Source organism: Chelonia mydas, chromosome 2, assembly GCF_015237465.2.
Source record: "Chelonia mydas isolate rCheMyd1 chromosome 2, rCheMyd1.pri.v2, whole genome shotgun sequence".
Classification (NCBI taxonomy): domain Eukaryota; kingdom Metazoa; phylum Chordata; order Testudines; family Cheloniidae; genus Chelonia; species Chelonia mydas.
Window position 1 is genome coordinate 213276637 of NC_057850.1, and position 20055 is coordinate 213296691.

Genomic DNA, 20055 nt, shown 5'->3' on the forward strand with positions numbered 1-20055 from the left:
GTAGCTCTTCTAGCCCTGGGAGGAGCAGGTCTCTGGTTTCCAAAATGGCTGCTCCAGAGACTCCTTTCTTGGCAAGTTTTGAGGTACCATCTTTACTGCTCTTTTCTTCTCAGCTGGCTGCTTCTTTGTATGTGGTGTAGTAGGGCTGCAGGGCCCCAGCAGGAAGCATCAAAGGCTGAGTACACCCTGTCACAAATATTTACAGGTATACTCAAACAACTTCATTTGATTGATATTGTTCTGCTTTGAACTCCGATTCAAACTGAGCCTTGGCTGCTTATTTACTCCCAAAGAGAGACAATATCTGCATAAAAGTATAAGCCAACTGCTCTTGCAAGATAAGTTGTTTGAGGCCCATGAGGGAACTGAGAGGATGGGATTGGTTTAGCACTGCATGTGAATTTGACAGAAGCTGGACAAAGATTTGTCCTTAATTCTGAACTAAGAGTGAAGCTAAAGGGGCCAGGTAGGAAGAGGCCCAGAGAAGAGGCAGCAATGCATTGAATCAAGCAGTATGTAGCTATTGTTTATAGGTCCCTGGCTTGAAATCCAGAGTAGTGGGTGGGCCTGGATTTCCTACCAGCCACTGGTAAAGTGGCATAAACCCCAAGAAGGGGATGTAGCTTATTTGGGAGCTTGAACACTGGAAGATAGCTAATGTAACGCCAATATTTAAGAAGGATTCTAGACGTGATCCTGGCAATTACAGACCAGTAAGTCTAACATCAGTACTGGGCAAATTAGTTGAAACAACAGTAAAGAATAAAATTATCAGACACATAGAAGAACATAAATTGTTGTGCAAAAGTCAACATGGCTTCTGTAAAGGGAGATCATGTTTTACTAATCTACTAGAGCTCTTTGAGGGGGTCAACAAACATGTGGACAGAGTGTGCTTAGATTTCCAGAAAGCCTTGGACAAGATCCTTCACCAAAGGCTCTTACGTAAATTGTCATGGAATAAGAGGGAAGATCGTTTCATGGATTGAGAACTGGTTAAAGACAGGGAACAAGGGGTAGGAATAAATGGTAAATTTTCAGAATGGAGAGGGGTAACTACTGGTGTTCCCCAAGGGCCAGTCCTAGGGACCAATCCTATTCAACTTGTTCATAAATGATCTGGAGAAAGGGGTAAACAGTGAGGTGGCAAAGTTTGCAGATGATACTAAACTGCTCAAGATAGTTAAGACCAAAGCAGACTGTGAAGAACTTCAAAAAGATCTCACAAAACTAAGTGATTGGGCAACAAAATGGCAAATGAAATTTAATGTGGATAAATGTAAAGTAATGCACACTGGAAAAAATAACCCCAACTATACATACAATATGATGGGTGCTAATTTAGCTACAACTAATCAGGAGAAAGATCTTGGAGTCATTGTGGATAGTTCTCTGAAGATGTCCACACAGTGTGCACCGGCAGTCAAAAAAGCAAATGGAATGTTAGGAATCATTAAAAAAGGGATAGAGAATAAGATGGATAATATCTTATTGCCCTTATATAAATCCATGGTACGCCCATGTCAGGGTTCCTTCCCCACTCGGAACTCTAGGGTACAGATGTGGGGACCCGCATGAAAGAACCCCTAAGCTTATTCTTACCAGCTTAGGTGAAAAACTTCCCCAAGGTACAAACTTTGCCTTGTCCTTGAACAATATACTGCCACCACCAAGCATTTTAACAAAGAACAGGGAAAGAGACCACTTGGAGACGTCTTCCCCAAGAATATCCTCCCCCCCCCCACAAGCCCTACACCCCCCCTTTCCTGGGGAGGCTTGAGGAAAAATATCCTAACCAATTTGTTACAAAATCATCAAAGACCCAAACCCCTGGATCTTGGAACAATGGAAAAATCAGTCAGGTTCTTAAAAGAAGGATTTTATTAAAAAAAACCAAAAAGAAAAGTAAAAATCATCTCTGTAAAATCAGGATGGAAAATACTTTACAGGGTATTCAGATTCAAAACACAGAGGATCCCCCTCTGGGCAAAACCTTAAAGTTACAGAAAACAGGAACAAACCTCCCTCTTAACACAGGGAAAATTCACATAAAACAAAAAGATAAACTAATCCACCTTGCCTGGCTTACCTATACTGGTTGCAATATTGGAGACTTGGATTAGGATGGGTTGGAGAAGATGGATTTCTGTCTGGCCTCTCTCAGTCCCAAGAGAGAACGACCACGTAAACAAAGAGCACAAACACAACCCTTCCCCTCCCCAAGATTTGAAAGTATCTGGCTGCTACTCTGAAATAAGGAGACATGTTCGTCGGTATCCGCAAAAAGAAAAGGAGTACTTGTGGCACCTTAGAGAATAACAAATTTATTAGAGCATAAGCTTTCATGGGCTACAGCCCACTTCATCAGATGCATAGAATGGAACATATATATATAAAGTTGAAGTCACCATACAAACTGTGAAAGGCTAATTAGTTAAGATGAGCTTATATCAGCAGAAGAAAAAAACTTTTGTAGTGATAATCAAGATGGCCCATTTAGACAGTTGACAAGAAGCTGTGAGGATACTTAACTTAAGGAAATAGATTCAATATGTGTAAGGACCCAGCCACTCCCAGGCTCTATTCAAACCCAAGTTAAGGGTATCTAGTTTGCATATTAATTCAAGCTCAGCAGTTTCTCGTTGGAGTCTGTTTCTGAAGCTTTTCTGTTGCAAAATGGTCACCCTTAAATCTTTTACTGAGTGGCCAGAGAGGTTGAAGTGTTCTTCTACCGGTTTTTGAATGTTATGATTCCTGATGTCAGATTTGTGTCCATTTATTCTTTTGCATAGAGACTGTCTGTCTGATTTGGCCAATGTACCTGGCAGAGGGGCATTGCTGGCATATGATGGCATATATCACATTGGTAGATGTGCAGGTGAACAAGCCCCTGATGGCGTGGCTAATGTGATTAGGTCCTGTCAAGGTTCCTTCCCCACTCTGAACTCTAGGGTACAGATGTGGGGACCTGCATGAAAACCTCCTAAGCTTATTTTTACCAGCTTAGGTTAAAACTTCCCCAAGGTACAAACTATTTTACCTTTTGCCCTTGGACTTTATTGCTGCCACCACCAAGCGTCTAACAAATATATAATAGGGAAAGAGCCCGCTTGGAAACATCTTTCCCCCCAAAATCCTCCCCAAACCCTACACCCCCTTTCCTGGGGAAGGCTTGATAAAAATCCTTACCAATTTGCATAGGTGAACGCAGACCCAAACCCTTGGATCTTAAGAACAATAAAAAGCAATCAAGTTCTTAAAAGAAGAATTTTAATTGAAGAAAAAAAGTAAAAGAATCACCTCTGTAAAATCAGGATCGTAAATACCTTACAGGGTAATCAGATTCAAAACCTAGAGAATCCCTCTAGGCAAAACCTTAGGTTACAAAAAGACACAAAAACAGGAATATACATTCCATTCAGCACTGCTTATTTTATAAGCCATTTAAACAAAACAGAATCTAACGCATATCTAGCGAGATTACTTACTAAGTTCTAAGACTCCATTCCTTTTCTGTTCCCGGCAAAAGCATCACACAGACAGAGAGAGCCTTTGTTTCTCCCCCCTCCAGCTTTGAAAGTATCTTGTCTCCTCATTAGTCATTTTGGTCAGGTGCCAGCAAGGTTATCCTAGCTTCTTAACCCTTTACAGGTGAAAGGGTTTTTCCTCTGGCCAGGAGGGATTTTAAAGGTGTTTACCCTTCTCTTTATATTTGACAAGTCCTATGATGGTGTCACTTGAATAAATATAAAAAGAAAAGGAGTACTTGTGGCACCTTAGAGACTAACCAATTTATTTGAGCATGTAGCTCACGAAAGCTCATGCTCAAATAAATTGGTTAGTCTCTAAGGTGCCACAAGTACTCCTTTTCTTGAATAAATATGTGGACAGAGTTGGCATCGGGCTTTGTTGCAAGGATAGGTTCCTGGGTTAGTGTTTTTGTTGTGTGGTTGCTGGTGAGTATTTGCTTCAGGTTGAGGGGCTGTCTGTAAGCGAGGACTGGTTTGTCTCCCAAGATCTGTGAGAGTGAGGGATCATTTTTCAGGATAGGTTGTAAATCTTTGATGATGCGCTGGAGAGGTTTTAGTTGGGGGCTGAAGGTGACACCCAGTGGTGTTCTGTTATTTTCTTTGTTGGGCCTGTCCTGTAGTAGGTGACTTCTGGATACTTTTCTGGCTCTGTCAATCTGTTTTTTTCACTTTAGCAGGTGGGTATTGTAGCTTTAAGAATGCTTGATAGAGATCTTATAGGTGTTTGTCTCCCTCAGACAGGTGCCAGCCAGGTTAGCTGAGCTTCTTAACCCTTTACAGGTAATAGGATGTTGCCTCTGGCCAGGAGGGATTTTATAGCTCTGTATACAGAAAGGTGGTTACCCTTCCCTTTATATTTAAGACATAGGGTGAAACACTGGCTGTGATTTCTTCCTGGAGCTCTAGGAGAAAACAGTGTTAATAAGACACATGCATCTCTAAATATACTACTAACTGTATAAAGACTAATAGTATTTGTCACATCTTAAGGACGATTTGGACCAGTTGATTCTGGGAAACTTTCACGGGAGAGTGCATCAGCCACTTTGTTCGAAGCTCCTGAGATGTGTTGTATGTCGAAATCAAAATCTTGGAGAGCTAAACTCCACCGAATAAGTTTTTTGTTATTTCCCGTGGTGGTATGAAGCCACCGTAGCGCAGCATGGTTGGTTTGCAGGTGGAAACACCGTCACCAAACGTATGGGCGTAGCTTTTCCAGAGTGTAGACAATGGCGTAACATTCCTTTTCACTGATTGACTAGTGGCTTTCCCTCTCAGACATCTTCTTGCTGAGAAACATGACAGGATGGAGCTCTTGATTCGGTCCTTCCTGCATTAAGACTGCTCCCACACCAAGCTCGGATGCACCTGTGGTTACTAGGAACGGTTTGTCAAAGTCTGGAGCTCTTAGTACAGGGTCAGACATGAGTGTCGCTTTAAGCTGGTTAAAGGCTTTCTGACACTCTTCGGTCCACTGAACGGCATTTGTCTGTTTCTTTTTGGTTAGGTCTGTCAGTGGGGTGGCAATTTGGCTGTATTGCGGTACAAATCGCCTGTAATATCCGGCCAAGCTCCCTAAGAAGGATTGGACCTGTTTCTTTGACTTTGAGACAGGTCACTTTTGGATAACATCCACTTTGGCCTGTAGGGGGTTGATAGTTCCTTGACCCACCTGGCGTCCAAGGTAAGTCACTCTGTTTAGGCTTATTTGACACTTCTTAGCCCTAACAGTTAGTCCTGCCTCCCTTATGCGCTCAAAGACTTTTTGTAGATGATCCAGGTGTTCTGCCCAGGAATCCGAAAATATGGCCACATCATCAAGGTAGGCAACTGCATATTCTCCCAATCCCACTAGGAGACCATCTACAAGTTTTTGGAAGGTGGCGGGTGCATTCCGCAGCCCGAAAGGGAGTACATTAAATTCATACAGCCCGACATGTGTGATGAAGGCTGACCTTTCCTTGGCAGATTCATTTAGCGGTACCTGCCAGTAGCCCTTGGTTAAGTCCAAGGTAGAGATGAACTAGGCCCGTCCCAGTTTCTCCAATAGTTCATCTGTGCATGGGATTGGATAGTTGTCTGGGCGAGTTACAGCGTTTAGCTTATGGTAGTCCATGCAAAAACGTATCTCCCCATCTGGTTTGGGAACTAGAACCACTGGAGATGCCCATGCACTGCGGGAGGGGCAGATTACACCCATCTGTAGCATATCCTGGATCTCCTGTTCTATAGCAGTTTTAGCTTGAGGAGATACCCTGTAAGGTTGGGCTCTAATTGGGTGAGCATTACCTGTGTCAATGGCGTGGTATGCCTGTTCAGTCAGTCCTGGGGTGGCTGAGAACGTCGGCATGTAGCTAGTGCACAGCACCTGGATCTGCTGTCACTGCATACGCCCAAGGGTCATGGAGAGGTTTACCTCTTCCACTCCACCAGCACTTTTCCCTTCATAGTAGACACTTTCAGGCCACTCAGCATCATCTCCTCCCTGGGTTGTAAACTGACAAACTTTTAATTCTCCGGAATAAAAGGGCTTTAGAGAATTAATATGGTACACCTTAGGCTTTCGGTTGGAGGTGGGGAATGCTATGAGATAATTAACAGTTCCCAGGCGCTCCTGGACCGTGAATGGCCCTTCCCACGATGCTTCCATTTTATGGGTCTGGAGCGCCTTTAAGACCATGACCTGGTCCCCTACTTTGAAGGAACGCTCTCTGGCATGTTTATCATACCAGGCTTTTTGCTCTCTTTGAGCATCCTGTAGGTTTTCTTTAGCAAGGGCTAGAGAGGTTCGGACGGTGTTGTGTAGATTGGTTACAAAGTCCAGAATGTTAGTTCCTGGAGAAGGTGTAAACCCCTCCCATTGCTGCTTCACCAACTGTAATGGCCCCTTAACCTCATGGCCGTATACAAGTTCAAATGGGGAAAACCCTAAACTGGGATGTGGTACAGCTCTGTAGGCAAAGAGCAACTGCTGCAACACTAGGTCTCAATCATTGGAGTGCTCATTTACGAGTTTACATATCATGGCCCCCAAAGTTCCACTAAACTTCTCCACCATGCCATTTGTTTGATGATGGTAAGAGGTGGCAACCAAGTGATTTACCCAATAAGCTTCCCAAAGGCTTTCCATAGTTCCTGCCAGGAAATTAGTTCTTGTATCTGTAAGGATGTCGGAGGGCCAACCTACCCTGGCAAAAATGTCTGTTAGTGCCTGGCACACACTTTTAGCCCTGGTGTTGCTTAGAGCTACTGCTTCTGGCCATCGGGTGGCAAAATCCATGAAAGTCAATATGTACCGATTTCCTCTGGGTGTCTTTTTCGGAAAAGGCCCCAGAATATCCACAGCTACTTGCTGAAATGGAACCTCAATGATGGGGAGTGGCTGGAGAGGGGCTTTGACCTGATCTTGGGGTTTTCCCGCTCTTTGGCATACCTCACAAGATCGGACATAGGCAGAAACATCCTTGCCCATTCCCTCCCACTGGAGTGAACTCCCCAAACCGTCTTTGGTCCTGTTCACCCCAGCATGGCCACTAGGATGATTGTAGGCTAAGCTCAAGAGCTTTTCCTGGTACTTAGTTGGAACTACCAACTGTCTCTGAGGATGCCAGTTTTCCTGGAGCCCACCAGAAAGAGTTTCCTTGTATAAAAGTTCTCTTTCTACAACAAACCCAGGATCGATTAGAAGAGTTGAGAGATGGTGGGTTGCTCCATGCCTCCGTCCAAGCTCTCTGGAGGCTTTCATCTGCTTCCTGTTCGGCCTGGAACTGTTCTCTTGATGCTGGAGACATCAGTTCCTCACTGGATTGTGGACCTGGGCCTGGTCCCTCTGGAAGTGATGCAGGTGATGGGGCTGTTTCCGTTGATGGTGAACCGCTCTCTGCTGGTGCACTATGGGGTATTTCAGGCTTTGGTTGAGTCTCTTGTGTAGGGTCATCTGCTGCTTCTTCTGTGCAGGCTCGTTGGTGCCCTCTGGTGTTGGAGCTGTAGATGGGGTTGCAAGCGCTGGACTCAGTGCTGGCAATGGTTCTGGTGCTGGTTGCTTCACCAGTTTCGGTTCGGGGACTGGCTTTGGCTGGGTCTCTGGGACTGGATCCACTACGGCCGTTGCAGTCCTAGGCAGGGGATCTGGTTCCACCACCTCCATCTGGGTCTCTGGTAACACAGACGGGGCCCTGGTGGAAGGCTCAGGGACAGGGATAAGTGTGGAAGCTTGCTTAGTCTGGCTGCGGGTGACCATTCCCACCCTCTTGGCCAGCTTTACCTGGTTGGTCAAATCTTCCCCCAGCAGCATGGGAATGGGATAATCATCATAGGCTGCAAAAGTCCACATTCCTGACTAGCCCTTGTACTGGACAGGCAACTTGGCTGTAGGCAAATCGAAAGAGTTGGACTTGAAGGGTTGAATTGTCACTTGGACCTCTGGGTTGATTAAGTTGGGGTCCACTAAGGATTGATGGATAGCTGACACCTGTGCTCCAGTGTACCTCCACGCTATAACCTTCTTCCCACCCACACTCCCAGTTTCCCTTCGCTGTAAGAGTATCTGGGAGGCATCTGGGCCTGAGGACCTTTGGTGTGACCCTGGTGCAATGAACTGTAATCTGTTGGGGTTCTTGGGGCAGTTGGCCTTCACATGCCCCAGCTCATTACATTTAAAACATCGCCCAGTTGACTGGTCACTGGGGCGAGGTGGGTTGCTGGAGAATGGTGTGGTGGGACGATAAGGTGCCTGGGGTTTTCCTTGGGATGTAGGTGGGGCCTTGGGTTGCCCCCAGTGATAGAAGGGGCAACCCGAAACAAAACTCTGTTATTCGCTCCAACTGCTACTAGTTTTTTCCTTTTCTGCCACCTCCACCCATTTGGCTCCAATCTCCCCCACCTCGATTACAGTTTTGGGCTTCCCATCTAGGATGTACCTTTCTATTTCCTCAGGAACACCCTCTAAGAACTGCTCCATTTGCATTAGGAAGGGCAACTCTTCTGGAGATTTAACATTTGCTCCTGATATCCAGGCATCCCAATGTTTCACAATGTGGTAGGCATGTCGGGTAAATGACATGTCTGGTTTCTACCTTGGGGCTCTGAACCGCCGACGGGAATGCTCGGGTGTTAGTCCCGTTCTGACTCTTGCCTGGGTTTTAAAAAGTTCATAACTGTTCATGTGTTCCTCAGGCATTTCAGCTGCCACCTGTGCTAAGGGTCCACTGAGCTGCGGCCTCAGCTCTACCATGTACTGGTCTGTAGAGATGCTGTACCCAAGGCAGGCTCTTTCGAAGTTTTCTAAGAAGGCCTCGGTATCATCCCCTGCCTTGTAGGTGGGGAACTTTCTGGGATGGGAAGCGGTACTTGGAGAAGGATTGCTAGGGTTGGTTGGTATATTCTGCTGAGCCCTTGCCTTCTCCATCTCCAGTGCATACTTCCTCTCTTTTTCTTTCTTCTCCATAGCTCTCTTGTGAGCAGCTTCCTCTGCCTCCATCCTGGCTTTTTCTGCCTCCATAGCTCTCTTGTGGGCAGCTTCCTCTGCCTCCACTCTGGCTTTTTCTGCCTCCATAGCTCTCTTGTGGGCAGCTTCCTCTGCCTCCACTCTGGCTTTTTCTGCCTCCATCTCCAAGTGCCTTAAGGCCATCTGTCTATCATGCTCTTTTTGTTTCTCTTCAGCTTTGAATCTGGCCAGCTCTAGTTTATTAGCTGCTTCACTGGTAGTCATTTTCCTGCTTTCTTGTGCTTAACTCTAGCTATACCCAAGAGTTGGGAGGGGAACTTGTGAATTTCCCTAAAGGAGGTTAACTATCCTGCCTTTAGGTCGAGGAAACTCCAGCTCAAAAAGGAAAAATCCCTCGGTAAAAAACTATCACCTCTGTCTCCAGGCAGATAGACAGAAAACCCTCTAGCTGCTCTCAGCTTAAAAAAAAAACCCTCTTCAGGTCTGTGCTTTTGGTTCAAAATGATCTCTAGTTTAAAATGATCCCACCGCTCTGCCACCATGTCAGGGTTCCTTCCCCACTCTGAACTCTAGGATACAGATGTGGGGACCCGCATGAAAGAACCCCTAAGCTTATTCTTACCAGCTTAGGTGAAAAACTTCCCCAAGGTACAAACTTTGTCTTGTCCTTGAACAATATACTGCCACCACCAAGCATTTTAACAAAGAACAGGGAAAGAGACCACTTGGAGACGTCTTCCCCAAAAATATCCCCCCCCCCACAAGCCCTACACCCCCCCTTTCCTGGGGAGGCTTGAGGAAAAATATCCTAACCAATTTGTTACAAAATCATCAAAGACCCAAACCCCTGGATCTTGGAACAATGGAAAAATCAGTCAGGTTCTTAAAAGAAGGATTTTATTAAAAAAAAAAACAAAAAGAAAGGTAAAAATCATCTCTGTAAAATCAGGATGGAAAATACTTTACAGGGTATTCAGACTCAAAATACAGAGGATCCCCCTCTGGGCAAAACCTTAAAGTTACAGAAAACAGGAACAAACCTCCCTCTTAACACAGGGAAAATTCACATAAAACAAAAGATAAACTAATCCGCCTTGCCTGGCTTACCTATACTGGTTGCAATATTGGAGACTTGGAGTAGGATGGGCTGGAGAAGATGGATTTCTGTCTGGCCTCTCTCAGTCCCAAGAGAGAACAACCACGTAAACAAAGAGCACAAACACAACCCTTCCCCTCTCTCCTCCCCAAGATTTGAAAGTATCTGTCTCCTTATTGGTCCTTTGGGTCAGGTGCCAGCCAGGTTAGCTGAGCTTCTTAACCCTTTACAGGTAACAGGATGTTGCCTCTGGCCAGTAGGGATTTTATAGCACTGTATACAGAAAGGTGGTTATCCTTCCCTTTATATTTATGACAGACCACATCTTGAATACTGCATACAGATGAGGTCCCTCATCTCAAAGATATACTGGCATTAGAAAAGGTTCAGAAAAGGGCAACTAAAATGATTAGGGGTTTGGAATGGGTCCCATATGAGGAGAGATTAAAGAGGCTAGGACTTTTCAGCTTGGAAAAGAGGAGACTGAAGGGGGATATGACAGAGGTATATAAAATCGTGAGTGGTGTGGAGAAAGTGAATAAGGAAAAGTTATTTACTTGTTCCCATAATATAAGAACTAGGGGCCACCAAATGAAATTAATGATCCATAGGTTTAAAACAAATGAAAGGAAGTTCTTCTTCACACAACACACAGTCAACCTGTTGAACTCTTTGCCTGAGGAGGTTGTGAAGGCTAGGACTATAACAGGGTTTAAAAGAGAACTGGATAAATTCATGGAAGTTAAGTCCATTAATGGCTATTAGCCAGGATGGGTAAGGAACGGTGTCCCTAGCCTCTGTTTGTCAGAGGGTGGAGATGGATGGTAGGAGAGAGATCACTTGATCATTACCTGTTAGGTTCATGCCCTCTGGGGCACCTGACATTGGCCACTGTTGGTAGACAGGATACTGGGCTGGATGGAGCTTTGGTCTGACCCAACATGGCCATTCTTATGTTCTTATTTGTCACAGTCAAGAACAACAAAAAATATACAGCGAATGGAGTGATGCAGGTGTTCAAACAGTAACTGGAGTTCAGAGTTTCTCAAGTTCACACAGATAAATTGCCATTATTTTAACAGCTCACAAAAAAGGGGGTGGCTGTGCTCATTGCCCTGTTTAAGTACAGTTTGAACTACTCTAGTTAAAGCTCTAACAATACTTCTGTTAAAGCCTTGCACTAATGCTTCTATAGTTTGGCACTTTTATTTCTGTGTTTTCTGGTAATTTATTCCTTTTTAGGGAAAAAGATCTTTGGACTGAAATTTCTTATGCTTGCTTTCATTCCAAAAAGTTTAAATGTTACAGAAGGTTTACAAATTACCGGCGTGTGGTAAAACTGTTCTTTACACAGAGTGCAATGTCAGCCCAGTCTCAGCCTCAGGCTTGAGCCCAACCCCCACTTCTATCTACACACAGATCTCTCAGACTTCGGTCCTAGGATGCTGTGGGGCTGAGGGGTCTGCTCCCGTGTCAAGCCATGACCCAAGGTTTGAACCCTATTGCTTTGCAGTATAGATACAGCCCTGCCTGACTTATGTCCTGGGAGTCCATCAAAAGTATTCCGCAATCACATGGGCCAGCGTCCTTTGTCCTCTCTATCCCATCAATCTCCAATCTACTCAATTGAAAATGGAATCCACCTCCCCTGGCATACATCAGCAGCTCAGTGAGTCAGTATTAAACTTTCCATTGTCTTCTGACCACCGAGCTGCAAACACACTATCAAAGAGCCTTCTGTGTTTGTAATGGAGAACAAACAGAACAAGCCTTTTGCAAAGTGCACTGCTTCATGATTGTGGGAGCACAGCCAGATTTTAGTGAGTCTCTGTAGCAAGGCCAGCAAAACTGTGGACTTTAGCAAAAGTACTAGGACTGACCATATTTACCAGCAGATAATTTGCAAAGCTACCAGCTTTTCCGCTTTCTGGACTGGTGAGTGGTGCAGAGAGTGGATTAAAAGACTGAAGAGCAAGTAGCAGAAGATGAGGGATCAGAACCACACCTTGAGCAACCCACTGACCTCATGCCCATTTTATAAGGAGTTTTACTGGATGCTGGGCACTCCCCAGCACGGAGTCCACCATGGTGCACGATGACCTGGTCAGCTGAGATGGTGCCCTGCTGGCCCCTGAATCCAGCATGGGCACTGGTGGGAACCAGGCGCTGAGTGAGGACATGAAGTGACTCTGTTTCTAAAACCAGTCCAAGAGCACGTGTAATCAGGGTCTGAATGAACTTGTATTTATATGAACACATCTACTCAGCTCAGCAGATAGAGCGGTGTTGCTCAAAGTAAACAGCTTTGGCTGGTGTTGGGTTACAAATCACTTTAGTACTGAATGCAGGGGTAGTGAAATGCTGTTATCAATATTGTTGTCATTATTGTATGAATAAAGGAGCAGAATTGTGCTTAACCTGTCCCAAATGAGGGGGTCATCCTCAGCTGAAAGAACCTAGGTAAGCCAGGGGCTCGAATGCCAGAGGCCTGTGAAAGTAAGAGGGGTGGGGACAGTTGTCCCAGCAAGCAGGTGTGGCCTCTCCCTAAGGGTCCCCGGTCTGGTTTAGCCTGTTCCTCCCTACTGCTCAAAGATAGAGCTAAATAGGCTTCATTAGGAGCCTTTTTGTTATGTTAAGTACTCAATGAGAGCTGAAATCAGTTGTGGTGGGGCAGTGTTTCTGCCCAGCCTGCTGAGAGCAAAAAATCACTAAGAGACTGACCTACAGAGGTCACAGCGGAGAGGCAGGTGGCAGCAGGAGGTGACTGATGGGCGGCTAGCGGAAGCAACCAGCGAAAGTGGTAAGCAGTCGGGAGGCAGCAAGGACCAGTGGCTGGCAGGGTGGCCAGGCAGTGAGGAGCAGTGGCTGGCAGGGTGGCCAGCCGGAGCAAGTGCTCAGATGGCGGAGCAAGCCAGGTGTCTTCTTCCCTGGGTGGGAGCTGAACTCACAGATGTGCTTCTGAAACCTGGGTCTTCACTGACCCAGGACAACCACTGTGAGTGGGCTATGGTGAGGGAGCAGAGAGGGGCACAGAAAAGGAACTTTTGGCTGTAGAACTTAAGAACATGAAGCAGAAGACTCTGCCCCACGCACTCTGGGGTGAGCGTCCTGCTCACACGTTTATGAATCCTGCTTGCAGCATTTTCCCTAATTAATGTTGTGTGACTTCTCTCCTTTCATTGTTTCTTTTCTACACTCAGACTCTGTGCTTTCAAGTGGGGAAGTATTGCCTCTAGGGTGACCAGATGTCCTGTTTTTAAAGGGACAGTCCCGTTTTTTGAGACTTTTTCTTATAGAGGCGCCTATTACCCCCCCACCCCCGTCCCGTTTTTTCAGTTGCTATCTGGTAACCCTGATTGCCTCTCAGAGGTGCCCAGGGGTGGTGTGTAATTTTCCCGGGTTACTGGGTGGTGGCTTGAGCTGGTTCTGTGTTGTATTGTTGAAAAGGAACCCCTAGATATTGAACCCGGTCCTGGCAGAAGACTTACATCTGGAAAAGAATCAGCTGCAAATTCTGGATCTGTACTTGGAAGAGCTGTTTGTTTCATCCCCCGAGGATTGCCCCTCTGCCAAGTCTACAGCAAAGACAGAGAAGACAGAAGCCGTCCCTGAGCTCGGTATGTTTCTGACTCCAGTTTAAAGCTTATTACTACAGTAATAGGAGGGATTTCCACTCTAAGAACCAATGCAAAATTTATGAGAAGCCCCAGCTAGGAGCATGTATCTGCTAATGGTGGATTGTATGCAAGCACCTTAGCATTCCCCCATACTCCCATCACCACGTGGAGTTCAAAATAGAAACTGGGAAATGCAAACAGTAGAGAACAGCTTTAAAGAGTGTTTTAACTGGAAAGGCACAGATTTTTTGCTAGGGTCACTGCTGTTTTCCTTAAAGTAATAATGGCTTTAAGTTTACTGCTCAGTAATCACTCAACGGTTTAGAGAGCTGCCTGGAAGCAGTGAACATTTCAGTTAGAGGTAGTCCAGGCAGTCTGTGATTGACCAAATCATTTCTTCCAAGTATGACTGAGGGGTCGTTTTTTTTCAGAAATGTGTCGGAGCAGGGAGAAGGAAGGCTGTGGAGTTCAGTGTGTTTGCATGCAGCCATAACAAGGTAAGCTATGTGTAAAATAACCCAGCATCCTGTTAATTCCCACATGGATTCTGATCCAGTGCCTTGTAGTGAAAGCTGCAAACTTCCTGAAGCAAGAACTCCCCCAGATAGTCACTTTTCAGGGAAGGGCATATATTTAAGGGCCACCTCCATAGCTAACTAGTTCGCTCCATTCATAGATGTGCTGTTCAGTCATGATATGTTCAAATGCTTTGGCTGCATACACTGCAGGTGTCCCACCAGCAGCTTGGAATAACATCTCTTTGTTCCTGGGGTGCCTTATTGACAAGTATATCCTCCAAAATGCGAAAGGCCTGAAATGACAGAAAAAAACCTTTTGTAGAAGGCCGCTTGTCCCACTGCAAACAGCTTGTAATTTTAAACTTACCATTGCCTCTGTACTTTTTCTATAACTGCAATTAACCATTCTGTATCCGGGGAGATTCTGTGAACTAAAGCATCCTTTTCACAATATATTGTGCTTCAGTTTTGAAATATAACATTTTAGATCCTTGAAATTCCACAAGAATGAATTTTGTGCTCTTCCACTGAGCTATTTTAGACAATAACTCTCTGTTTCTTGTCCTGTTTCAGGCCCCTCGACCTCTGCTGCTGTACATCCACAACTTGATCCCTGGCCCAACATATCTTCATGGACCGTTCCAAGAAGAAGCATTTCTGTGATGAAGTTATGGTCGAAGTTCTTGATAGGGCTCACAACCAGGTCCAGTACCAGAAGCAGAGGGGCTTAAAACCAGAGAAATGGCAAGCTGAGTGGGAGGCTTTGCTCCATATCAACATGCTGGAGTTTTGGGCCATCCACAATGAATTCCGTGCATTCCGGGAATGTATCAGACATTTAGTGGTTCACATACTCACTGACAATATCACCACTATGTAAACAAACAAGAGGGAGCACACTTCAGGTTGCTCTGCCTAGAGGCAATCTGTGGTAATTTTGCATCAAGGAGGACATTACTCCAATAGCTGTCCATTTACCCAGAGTTCAAAATCATCTCATGGACCATCTCAGCAGGTATTTTTCTATGCGGCACAAGTGGTCCCTGAAGACAAGTGTCCTCCAGGTCATCTTCACAGTGTGGGACATTCCCATGATTGATCTCTTTGCCACAAAGGAATACAGGAAATGTCACCTGTTCTGCTCTCAGGGGGCCCTTAACCCAGGTTCCCTGTCCGACACCTTCCACTGCAGCTGGCAGTCAACTCTTTTGTATACCTTTTCCCCAATCCTGATCATTCCTCAGGTCATCTTCAAACTCAAGGTGGATGGGGCCAATCTTATCCTCAGCCCTGACGTGGCTGAGACAGTGCTAGTTCTTTGACCTTCTTGTGCTATTGATTCAGCCTCCCATACCACTTCCTTCCTATCCTGACCTACTCACTCAGAACCATGGCTGCATTCACCATCCCATGATCAACTCTCTGAACCTCACGGCATGGCTTCTGCAAGGTTCAGTGAGGAAGAAGAGCAGTGCTCAGTAGCTGTCCAGCAAGTCCTACTCATCAGTAGGATGTCCGCTACCAGGATGACCTACTTAGCGAAGTGGAAAAGGTTTTCAGTGTGGTCCTTGGCCAGCGGGATCCAACCGACACTGACTTCTATTCAGGACATCTTGGAGTACTTGTTACTCCTACAGAAATCTGGACTTGCGCTGAGTTCACTGATAGCGCATTGGGCCGCAATATCAGAGTTTCATCCTCCTATTCAGAGAAAATTGGTTTTTGCCAACACTATGGTGACAAGATTTCTAAAAGGGCTTCTCTGTTTATACTCCCCTGTCTGAAAATTGGTGCTCTTGTGGGACCTAAACAAGTTTTTTGGCAACTCTACTGCGCCCGCCATTCGAGCCCCTAAAGTCCTGTCCACTGCCCCTCTTGTGTCAGAAAACTGTTCCTGGTAGCCATTATGTAAGCAAGGAGGGTGTGTGAATGGCAGGCTCTGATGGCAGGGCCTCCTTACACATAGCTCTCCAAAGACGAGGTAACTTTACAATCTCACCCAAAGTTTTTTTATCCAAAGTGGTTTCTCAGTTTCATTTGAACCAAGTGGTATATTTACTTGTGTTTTTCCCTAAGCCTTATTCATCCCCTGAAGAACAGCATCTGCATACTTTGAGTGTCAGGCAATGTCTAGCCTTTTGTCCGGAGAGGACTGAACTGTTTCGTGCTTTGCCTTGCCTGTTCATGTCTTTTGCAGAGGTCATGAAGGGGCAAGCAGTCTCTGCACAGACCATTTCTAGATGGATAACATCCTGTATTAAGACTGCACATGAGACAGCTTTGGCTATGCCTCCTCAGCAAATATGAGCTCATTTGATGAGAGCACAAGCAACATTGATAGCATTCCTCAGTGACATTTCCATACGGGATGTGACAGGTTGGGTCACAGACACCCCCTTGGGACTATCACCTGATGTGCTGAGACTACCTCTGAGCCCGTTTTCTCTGCCAGTTTGGGCCTCCAGAACCCTGCCTTGTTGAGCCAGACACGCCAGTCTGCTCCAACAGAGACTCAGGGTCTGAACCACACGCCCCAAAGCTATAGACTTAACTGAAAACAGCTTAAGAAGTGTTCCTGTCTCTAGCACCCAGATACCCAGTTCCCAATGGGATCCAAACCCCAAATAAATCCATAAAGCTTATACAGGGTAAACTCATAAATTGTCTGCACTCTATAACACTAATAGAGAGATATGCACAGCTGTTTACTCCCCCAGGTATTAATTACCTACTCTGGGTTAATTAATAAGCAAAAAGTGATTTTATTAAGAAGTAGGATTTAAGTGGTTCCAAGTAATAACAGACAGAACAAAGCAAGTCACCAAGTAAAATAAAACACGCAAGTCAAAGCCTAATACGTTTAAGAAACTGATTACAGATGAAATTTCACCCTCAGAGATGTTCCAATAAGCTTCTTTCACAGACTGGACTCCTTCCTAGTCTGGGCCCAATCCTTTCCCCTGGTACAAGACTTGTTAGCTCCAGCTCAGGTGGTAACTAGGTGATTTCTCATGACTGGAACCTCCTTTATTCTTTTCTAACCCCTTTTATAGCTTTGGCACAAGGCGGGAATCCTTTGTCTCTCTGGGTTCCCACCCCTCCTTCTAAATGGAAAAGCACCAGGTTTAAGATGGATTCCAGTGCCAGGTGACTTGGTCATATGTCTTGTGAGACCACAAGCCTTCATTCTTCCTGGCCTGACTCACAGAAAGGCTTTCAAGTAAAGTAAACAGCCATTTATAGTCAGTTGTCCTGGTTAATGGGAGCCATCAAGATTCCAAACCACCATTAATGGCCCACACTTTGCATAATTACAATAGGACCTCAGAGTTATATTTCATATTTCTAATTTCAGATACAAGAATGATACATTCAGACAAATAGGATGAACACACTCAGTAGTTTATAAGCTTTGTAATGATACCTTACAAGAGACCTTTTGTGTGAAGCATATTCCAGTTACATTATATTCACACTCATTAGCATATTTTCATAAAATTATATGAAGTGCAACATCACACTGGCCATTTACAGCATGGCCATGTGGTCATCCATACATGCATTTACAGATCATTATGCTATTACCTCATCTTTCAGAGCAGACATAGGCCTCAGAAGGGCGGTCCTGGGATCCCTCTTTTGGTAGACTCTGAGACCCCCACTCCTGGACGGGGTACTGCCTGTGGATAACCTAAGTGGAATACACATCTTCATCTATTCAAAGAAGAAGAAATGGTTACTTACTGTAACTGTGGTTCTTTGAGATGTGATGCAGATGTGGATTCCACAATCTACCCTGAGTCTCCTCTCGTGGTCTTTTGGTGGAAGGAGCTGGGAGGGGGGAGGGAGGCACCACCTCATATAGCCAGAGGAGGAGCCACAGCCATGAGGCGTGAATGCTGCCCCTCTATGGGTACTGGTAGTCAAGTTTCCAGCTCTGGAGCACTGGGCATGCACACACCTAAGTGGAATACATGTCTGCATCATATCTCAAAGACCCACAGTTATTGTAAGTAACCATTTCTTCTTTTCTCTCCCTTTTTGTATGTATTTGTCTTGTCTACCAGGTAATGGAATCCGACCTTAACAACAACTCCCATCTCAACTAATTTTTTTTCCTCTTCCCTGCAAATAAGGACCAGTATTACCATCCCTAATACCATTTAAAAGACTGACACCTGGGCAGTGGGGATTGTTCCTATGAAACCTCCCTACAGTTAAAGGGAAATAGAATAAGGGAAATTGTGAAAATGAAAGCCTTACTTACTACTTTACACTTTCAAATATTTTAGCTGTTTTTAATTTTTCTGTATCTTTAATGAAAGATTTTTTTAAAAATTAATGGTGGTTGTTGCCCTGGGACTAAGCAGGCAGAGGTCTCTGTACTTGAAACCCCAACCCTTTGTTTAACTGTTTAATATTCCACACTGACAGGGTCATGTTAAAATTGTTGATTGCCTGTGCCCATTTAGTCCATCAAAATTAACACAATGTACTCATGTGTATGAATTGCCTCCTGTAACAGGGTTCCCCTCTGCTCCTGTCTTCAATTTATCCATAAAAGTTTTCTGCAGGCTGAAACTTCTCAATTAGCTTTTTTGTATAAAGAAGTCTGCCAGCTAAAGATTCTCATCAGACTGGAATGCCATGTCACAATACCTACGGGTCACTGATCTGCAAACCAAGAAGCATTGTCTGTGGGTAAACATCATGCAATTTCTAAATTACTATTCATGCTGCAGTAAACCCTTTCATGACAGATTAATTACTTTAATCAAGCCATTGTGGAGAATTGAATAAATACCTAGTGTGTGCCAAAACTATGATTGATATAGTCTGTGTACTAGAATAAATATTTCATTGATATATATTATGCTTCTAGCAATATATATGTAATTTATTTGGGATAGGGAGACTGAGCTGGATAAAATAGGGACTAAGTAAGAACTTCTGAAGTTTGAAGTAATTAGCCTTTTGTTTGCTATTTACTTTGGCAGTTCCTGAGTTTCCTGGTTTTGGATAGGCTGGAAATATCAATGGGAATGCAGTATAATATATATGACCCAGCTGACGCTTGTTAACCCTCATGTGATAATTTTTTCCCAGTGTTTCCATTCCAGTTATAGGCCCGATCCAAAGCCATTGCAGTCAATCTTTCAATGGAATTCAGTGGGTTTTGGATCAGAGGCTTGCGGACCAGATTGGCTCAGACATTTTTATACACTTATCTGAACAAATCCGAATCTTTTGATATTCTTATTAATATGTATTCATGACACTGGAATGGATTACTTATGGGTCTGATTCAGGACATATGTACTTCATATGCATAAACAAAAAAAGGTAGTCAGGAAGGGAAGCAGAGGGTGCACATTTTGTGCTCTGGCAGCCCCTGAACAAACCACACATCAGAAGCATTCCAGAAAGGGGCCCAGAATTCCTAACTGTGACCAGCACTTGCATGTACATTCCTTTGTCTGGCTATTCCATATTTTGGGCAGATTATGATGTCCCTGGCATGATAAAATAATATAATATTAATAAATACTAAATATAATAAGCAATTGATAACTTTTTATTAATTATATCATTAATTATGTAGTGGGATTATGCATGGAGTTATGGCATTTAAGATAAGGTTCAAAATAATGTTTTAGCAGTATATCTTGTGTATCTAATTGTGGAGAAATTGATATAGGGCTTGAATTTGGCTAACTTGTGTGATCTTTCTATGAAAAATTACAACTAAAACATACAGAAACGTATATGTTGAATCTGTGTAAAAATTGGTGAGTTTAAATTAATGAATTATTTTATGTTAATGATAAATCCCTCCGTCATTAAAGAT

At 44.4% G+C, this 20055-nt stretch overlaps 1 long non-coding RNA gene across 1 annotated transcript; it reads left to right on the forward strand.

The window, feature by feature from the left end:
* The first annotated feature begins 36 nt into the window (after window positions 1–36).
* Window positions 37–19350, forward strand: LOC122464725. Its single transcript, XR_006289035.1, has 5 exons — window positions 37–83; window positions 13520–13689; window positions 14121–14186; window positions 14781–14910; window positions 18275–19350. It is a non-coding gene; the product is annotated as an uncharacterized LOC122464725 (long non-coding RNA).
* The last annotated feature ends 705 nt before the right edge of the window (window positions 19351–20055 follow it).